This window comes from Bombina bombina, chromosome 1 (assembly GCF_027579735.1).
Source record: "Bombina bombina isolate aBomBom1 chromosome 1, aBomBom1.pri, whole genome shotgun sequence".
NCBI lineage: Eukaryota > Metazoa > Chordata > Amphibia > Anura > Bombinatoridae > Bombina > Bombina bombina.
Window position 1 is genome coordinate 1,289,033,635 of NC_069499.1, and position 9,022 is coordinate 1,289,042,656.

Consider the following 9,022-nt stretch of genomic DNA (forward strand, 5'->3'; position numbering starts at 1 on the left):
CATAATGAAGGAACCACAATTTCCCTACTAATGTTGTTAGAATTCACAACTTTAGGTAAAAATTCAAAAGAAGTTCGCAACACTGCCTTATCCTGATGAAAAATCAGAAAAGGAGACTCACAAGAAAGAGCAGATAATTCAGAAACTCTTCTGGCAGAAGAGATTGCCAAAAGGAACAAAACTTTCCAAGAAAGTAATTTAATGTCCAATGAATGCATAGGTTCAAACGGAGGAGCTTGAAGAGCCCCCAGAACCAAATTCAAACTCCAAGGAGGAGAAATTGACTTAATGACAGGTTTTATACGAACCAAAGCTTGTACAAAACAATGAATATCAGGAAGATTAGCAATCTTTCTGTGAAAAAGAACAGAAAGATCAGAGATTTGTCCTTTCAAAGAACTTGCGGATAAACCTTTATCTAAACCATCCTGAAGAAACTGTAAAATTCTCGGAATTCTAAAAGAATGCCAAGAAAAATGATTAGAAAGACACCAAGAAATATAAGTCTTCCAGACTCTATAATATATCTCTCTGGATACAGATTTACGAGCCTGTAACATAGTATTAATCACAGAGTCAGAGAAACCTCTTTGACCAAGAATCAAGCGTTCAATCTCCATACCTTTAAATTTAAGGATTTGAGATCCTGATGGAAAAAAGGACCTTGCGACAGAAGGTCTGGTCGTAGCGGAAGAGTCCACGGATGGCAAGAGGCCATCCGGACAATATCCGCATACCAAAACCTGTGAGGCCATGCCGGAGCTACCAGCAGAACAAACGAGCATTCCTTCAGAATCTTGGAGATTACTCTTGGAAGAAGAACTAGAGGCGGATAGATATAAGCAGGATGATACTTCCAAGGAAGTGATAATGCATCCACTGCTTCCGCCTGAGGATCCCGGGATCTGGACAGATACCTGGGAAGTTTCTTGTTTAGATGAGACGCCATCAGATCTATTTCTGGAAGCTCCCACATTTGAACAATCTGAAGAAATACCTCTGGGTGAAGAGACCATTCGCCCGGATGCAACGTTTGGCGACTGAGATAATCCGCTTCCCAATTGTCTATACCTGGGATATGAACCGCAGAGATTAGACAGGAGCTGGATTCCGCCCAAACCAGAATTTGAGATACTTCTTTCATAGCCAGAGGACTGTGAGTCCCTCCTTGATGATTGATGTATGCCACAGTAGTGACATTGTCTGTCTGAAAACAAATGAACGATTCTCTCTTCAGAAGAGGCCAAGACTGAAGAGCTCTGAAAATTGCACGGAGTTCCAAAATATTGATCGGTAATCTCACCTCCTGAGATTCCCAAACTCCTTGTGCCGTCAGAGATCCCCACACAGCTCCCCAACCTGTGAGACTTGCATCTGTTCAAATTACAGTCCAGGTCGGAAGCACAAAAGAAGCCCCCTGAATTAAACGATGGTGATCTGTCCACCATGTTAGAGAGTGTCGTACAATCGGTTTTAAAGATATTAATTGAGATATCTTTGTGTAATCCTTGCACCATTGATTCAGCATACAGAGCTGAAGAGGTTGCATGTGAAAACGAGCAAAGGGGATCGCGTCCGATGCAGCAGTCATAAGACCTAGAATTTCCATGCATAAGGCTACCGAAGGGAATGATTGTGACTGAAGGTTTCGACAAGCTGAAATCAATTTTAGACGTCTCTTGTCTGTTAAAGACAGAGTCATGGACACTGAATCTATCTGGAAACCCAGAAAGGTTACCCTTGTCTGAGGAATCAATGAACTTTTTGGTGAATTGATCCTCCAACCATGATCTTGAAGAAACAACACAAGTCGATTTGTATGAGATTCTGCTAAATGTAAAGACTGAGCAAGTACCAAGATATCGTCCAAATAAGGAAATACCACAATACCCTGTTCTCTGATTACAGACAGAAGGGCACCGAGAACCTATGTAAAAATTCCTGGAGCTGTAGCTAGGCCAAACGGCAGAGCCACAAACTGGTAATGCTTGTCCAGAAAAGAGAATCTCAGGAACTGATAATGATCTGGATGAATCGGAATATGCAGATATGCATCCTGTAAATCTATTGTGGACATAAAATGCCCTTGCTGAACAAAAGGCAAGATAGTCCTTACAGTTACCATTTTGAACGTTGGTATCCTTACATAACGATTCAATATTTTTAGGTCCAGAACTGGTCTGAAGGAATTCTCCTTCTTTGGTACAATGAAGAGATTTGAATAAAACCCCATCCCCTGTTCCAGAACTGGAACTGGCATAATTACTCCAGCCAACTCTAGATCTGAAACACAATTCAGAAATGCTTGAGCTTTCACTGGATTTACTGGGACACGGGAAAGAAAAAATCTCTTTGCAGGAGGTCTCATCTTGAAACCAATTCTGTACCCTTCTGAAACAATGTTCTGAATCCAAAGATTGTGAACAGAATTGATCCAAATTTCTTTGAAAAAACGTAACCTGCCCCCTACCAGCTGAGCTGGAATGAGGGCCGCACCTTCATGTGGACTTAGAAGCAGGCTTTGCCTTTCTAGAAGGCTTGGATTTATTCCAGACTGGAGATGGTTTCCAAACTGAAACTGCTCCTGAGGATGAAGGATCAGGCTTTTGTTCTTTGTTGAAACGAAAGGAACGAAAACGATTATTAGCCCTGTTTTTACCCTTAGATTTTTTATCCTGTGGTAAAAAAGTTCCTTTCCCACCAGTAACAGTTGAGATAATGGAATCCAACTGAGAACCAAATAATTTGTTACCCTGGAAAGAAATGGAAAGTAGAGTTGATTTAGAAGCCATATCAGCATTCCAAGTTTTAAGCCATAAAGCTCTTCTAGCTAAAATAGCTAGAGACATAAACCTGACATCAACTCTGATAATATCAAAAATGGCATCACAGATAAAATTATTAGCATGCTGAAGAAGAATAATAATATTATGAGAATCATGATCTGTTACTTGTTGTGCTAAAGTCTCCAACCAAAAAGTTGAAGCTGCAGCAACATCAGCCAAAGATATAGCAGGTCTAAGAAGATTACCTGAACACAGATATGCTTTTCTTAGAAAGGATTCAATTTTCCTATCTAAAGGATCTTTAAACGAAGTACCATCTGACGTAGGAATAGTAGTACGTTTAGCAAGGGTAGAAATAGCCCCATCGACTTTAGGGATTTTGTCCCAAAATTCTAATCTGTCAGACGGCACAGGATATAATTGCTTAAAACGTTTAGAAGGAGTAAATGAATTACCCAATTTATCCCATTCTCTGGAAATTACTTCAGAAATAGCATTAGGAACAGGAAAAACTTCTGGAATAACCACAGGAGATTTAAATACCTTATCTAAACGTTTAGAATTAGTATCAAGAGGACCAGAATCCTCTATTTCTAAAGCAATTAGTACTTCTTTAAGTAAAGAACGAATAAATTCCATTTTAAATAAATATGAAGATTTATCAGCATCAATCTCTGAGACAGAATCCTCTGAACCAGAAGAGTCATCAGAATCAGAATGATGATGTTGATTTAAAAATTCATCTGTAGAGAGAGAAGATTTAAAAGATTTTTTATGTTTACTAGAAGGAGAAATAACAGACATAGCCTTCTTGATGGATTCAGAAACAAAATCTCTTATGTTATCAGGAACATTCTGCACCTTAGATGTTGAGGGAACTGCAACAGGCAATGGTACATTACTAAAGGAAATATTATCTGCTTTAACAAGTTTGTCATGACAATTAATACAAACAACAGCCGGAGGAATAGCTACCAAAAGTTTACAGCAGATACACTTAGCTTTGGTAGTTCCAGCACTAGACAGCGATTTTCCTGAAGTATCTTCTGACTCAGATGCAACGTGAGACATCTTGCAATATGTAAGAGAAAAAACAACATATAAAGCAAAATGATCAAATTCCTTAAATGACAGTTTCAGGAATGGGAAAAAATGCCAATAAACAAGCTTCTAGTAACCAGAAGCAAAGAAAAAATGAGACTGAAATAATGTGGAGACAAAAGCGACGCCCATATTTTTTGGCGCAAAATAATACGCCCACATTGTTTGGCGCCTAAATGCTTTTTGGCGACAAAAATGACGCCACATCCGGAACGCCGACATTTTTGGCGCAAAAGGACGTCAAAAAATGACGCAACTTCCGGCGACACGTATGACGCCAGAAACAGAAAAGATTTTTTGCTCCAAAAAAGTCCGCGTCAAGAATGACGCAATAAAATGAAGCATTTTCAGCCCCCGCGAGCCTAACAGCCCACAGGGAAAAAAAGTCAAATTTTTAAGGTAAGAAAAAATGATTGATTCAAATGCATTATCCCAAATATGAAACTGGCTGTCTGAAAATAAGGAATGTTGAACATTCTGAGTCAAGGCAAATAAATGTTTGAATACATATATTTAGAACTTTATAAATAAAGTGCCCAACCATAGCTTAGAGTGTCACAGAAAATAAGATTTACTTACCCCAGGACACTCATCTACATGTTTGTAGAAAGCCAAACCAGTACTGAAACGAAAATCAGCAGAGGTAATGGTATATAAATAAGAGTATATCGTCGATCTGAAAAGGGAGGTAAGAGATGAATCTCTACGACCGATAACAGAGAACCTATGAAATAGACCCCGTAGAAGGAGATCACTGCATTCAAATAGGCAATACTCTCCTCACATCCCTCTGACATTCACTGCACGCTGAGAGGAAAACCGGGCTCCAACTTGCTGCGGAGCGCATATCAACGTAGAATCTAGCACAAACTTACTTCACCACCTCCATAGGAGGCAAAGTTTGTAAAACTGAATTGTGGGTGTGGTGAGGGGTGTATTTATAGGCATTTTGAGGTTTGGGAAACTTTGCCCCTCCTGGTAGGAATGTATATCCCATACGTCACTAGCTCATGGACTCTTGCTAATTACATGAAAGAAATATATATATATATACATACGTATATACTGTATATATTAGGGATAGACCGATATATATATATATATATATATATATATATATAATGTGTGTGTGTGTTTGTGTCAACAATTACCCATTAAAAAAGATATGTGTACAATACAGATGTTTTGCAGTACTTTAAAAATATTTTTTAAACAAAAATATAGCAATGTTTTGCAGCTCAAGTGATGCTCCATGAAAATCCCTTAAAGGGACAGTCTACAACAAAATTGCTATGGTTTAAAAAGATAGATAGTCCCTTTATTTTCCATTCCCTAGTTTTGCATAACCAACACAGTGATATTCATGTACTTTTCAACCTCTGATTACCTTGTATCTAAGTCTCTGTAAACTGCCCCCCTTATTTCAGATCTTTTGACAGTCTTGCATTTCAGCCAATCAGTGCTGAATTGTATATAAATTCACAGGAGTACAATGTTATCTATATAGCACACAGGATCTAGCACTGTCTAACTGTGAAAAACTGTCAAAATGCATGAAATAAGAGGCGGCCTTCAAGGGCTTAGAAATTACCATATAAGCCTACCTAGGTTAAACTTTCAACAAAGAATACCGTATTACAGAGAGAACAAAGCAAATTTGATGATAAAAATAAATTAGAAAGTTAAAATTGCATGTCCTATCTGAATCATAAGTTTAATTTTGACTTGACTGTCCCTTTAAGCATCTCTGTTGCTGTTGACAGATATAAATGACCTCTTCTGCACTGATCTTGCAATCTTTCTGTGACATGTAACAGGGTCCCAGTCCAGAATGCTGCAAGAATTACCCCATCCTCTCTGGGGCGGCAGCAAAAAACACAATTCTGTAATTAAAATACAGAAAAAATGGGCAAAATAACTAAATGTAAATTACAGAGTGTTTTTGTTACTGCACATAAACAAACCTGTTATGGAACCTTACAGTTTAGCTCCTCCCTTGCATAAATTGGCTACTTATAAAAGGGGTAAATAAAAAGGAAAAACGTGTGATTTATTTATTTTTTTGTCTCCCAGACATGAATGACAAGGCTACACGTCTCTGCCAGCAGAGTTACAGTCCAAAGCAAGAGTTCAGTGGCTATCCGATCATTCTTATTAGAATCTAGGCATGCCCGGCTCTCATGATAGGCGCTGCAGAGAGACACATTGCTAAATGACTTCTGACTTTAAAGCAAAGTGAGGAGGAGAGAAAAAAGTCAGATAAGAGAGAGAGAGAGATGGATCAGCAAAGCACCAGCTATTAAAAGAAATGAGGCGCACTAAATCCAGTCAACTGATTAACTTTGCAGCCAAGGGAATGTACACAGCACATTACAGTGCCATGCAGTCTAATGGTATTGCTTTCCTCAATTTTACAGTGGTTTTGGCCTTTTAGATGATGCTCCAAGCGTACAAAAAAAAAGAAAAGGTTAACAATCTATCACATACCTTCCCACGAGATTCAATTATGACAAATGTTATACCCAAATTAATCCATGTAGTCTACTTTCCGTGATTAAGCAGATTATTTATAGGATATTTTTCAAGGAATGATAACCAGACTAGACCTCTCCTGTATTTTGTTAGTGCTGTGTACAGTTTACAAGCTGGCAATAAGTACAAGAGGGAATTCGCATTTCAATTTGTATTCATTATATCTTCTTCTTTGGTTTTGGAAATCATGTGGGCGAGGTCATTATTCACCGTAAGTAGTTCACGAAGTTAGCTTAAAGTTTTCGAAGTGTAAAAATCAGACTGCATAAATGGGATTTAATTGTAAGCACTTTTTACCAAAACAAAATTTTTTGTTTCCTTTAAAAATACATTCTTACAAAATATATACAAAGGGAAACTAAAAGCCCCAATATTTCAGATAAAGCAAGTAATCTTGAAAAAAAATAATTCTAACTTCTTTTATCAAATTGTGCACAGTCTTTTTACATGCACACTTTCTGTGATTCGCTGATGGCTGTCACATGATACTGGGGACAGGGAAATGGCAGAAATTTCAAATTTGTCAGAAAACAAGTGCTATTACATTGTGTTTTTATTATGCATTTGCTAAATATGCAATTCTACTGTATTTAATGGTCCTTAAAAGGGACATTAACCATTAAATAAATGCTACATAGAATGATGCATTCAAAGAAAAGATTAGTCTGAGAATAACATGTAGATGTATTTTTTAAGTTTCATTAGTTATTTAAATAGTGACAACATTAGTGTAAAGTTTTAATGTCTATAAAACAATGGGAGCTGCAATGTTGTAACTTAGGTTACTCTCTCTGCTGTAGCCAATTAGTAACAGTTATAAATAGGTCACTTGAGTGTGCAGCCAATGACTGTGTGTAAAATAACAGTGTTCTGCACTTCCATTTCTAACGGGAACTGAAAAGCTCACAACTTCAGAATGGAATTACAGGAAAAGGGGACAAAATAAATGATGAAAGCATATTGCAGAGTTTTTTTTTACATATACAATTTTTCTTTTTATACTACCATCTCAAAGTGTTTAATGTCTCTTTATTTAACTTATTGTATTTGATTATAAAATACAGATATAGTTTATTAAAGAGATATGAAAGTCGAAATTAAACTTTCATGGTTTATACAGTGTATAAAAAAGACAAATTAAATCTACTTTTTCTCTTGTTGAAGATCCTTTCCATGAAAGCATTCTGCAGTGTGCACGCAGTTTGTGCACCATAAGGCAGCACTGATATACATTGTTGCCTAAACTAGTGATATAAAGTTTTAACAACACATGCACGCTCCTGAGCTCACTTGGGTTTACTCATCAACAAAGGATACCATAAGAACAAATCAAGTTTGATAATAGAAGCAAAGTGTTTTTTTTTAAATTGCAAGCTTTATCTGAATCATACAAGTTTAATTTTAACTCCCCTTTAAAGGATATGTAATAACCTTTTTACATAAAAAACTACTGTACACATTGTATGTACATTTAGGTGAATTAAAAACAGCTGTCAAATCTTGAAGGGGAACAGTCAACCAGTAAATGGTATATACATCTCTATACATATTTTTTTCTGGACATTTTGATTGCAATTGCTTTCTCTCTTGGCCTTTTTGGTTTTAACTTGGGGGATATTTATCAAAGGTCTGGCCGACAGTGCGGATCAGGTCCGCCAGACTTCGCTGAATGCGGAGAGCAATACGCTCTCCGTATTCAGCATTGCACCAGCAGCTCTTGTGAGCTGCTGGTGCAACGCCGCCCCGTGCAGATTGGCCGCCAGCAGGGAGGTGTCAATCAACCCGATTGTACTCGATAGGGTTGAATTCCGGCGATGTCTGTCCGCATGCTCAGAGCAGGCGGACAGGTTATGGAGCAGCGGTCTTTAGACCGCTGCTTCATAACTTCTGTTTCTGGCGAGCCTACAGGCTCACCAGAAACACGGGACCTCAAGCTCCATCCAGAGCTTGATAAATGGGCCTCAGTCTCTTTCCTTGAGGGGATATTGGATTTGTGAGTTTTTTGAGCACTATGTGGCAGTGATGTGTGTAGCAATATTATATAAGTAACCTGTAGAGGGAGGAGGCAGCAGGCAGTGCTGAGTGACACCCACAGCTCTGCCTTTACTTACTATTACACACTGTTTAGTAGTCTACAACTCAAATACACTAACAGTTTGTGTTTAAGCCATCTTCTTTATTAAACAGTGCTTCTAGCTATACAACTGTCATGTTCATTAACTTACTTTTCCATAGGGCAGTGTCCTCGGTTCCATTCCGTAAAGGGATATGAAAATCAAAATTTCTATTTAATGATTCAGATAGAGCATTTGTTTTGAAACAACTTTCAAATTCACTTCTATTATCAATTTTTCTTTGTTCTTTAGGTAAAGCAGGAACATATGCTTAAGAGATGACCCATTTCTAGAGCACTATATGGCAGCAGTTTTGCAAGAATGTTATCCATTTGCAAGAACACTAGATGACAGCACTATTTCCTGCCATGTAGTGATCCAGATGCCTACCTAGGTATCTCTTCAACACAGATCATCATGGGAACGAAGCAAATTTGATATAAGTAGTAAATTGGATTCTGTCTGAATCACAAAAGAAAATGTTTGGGT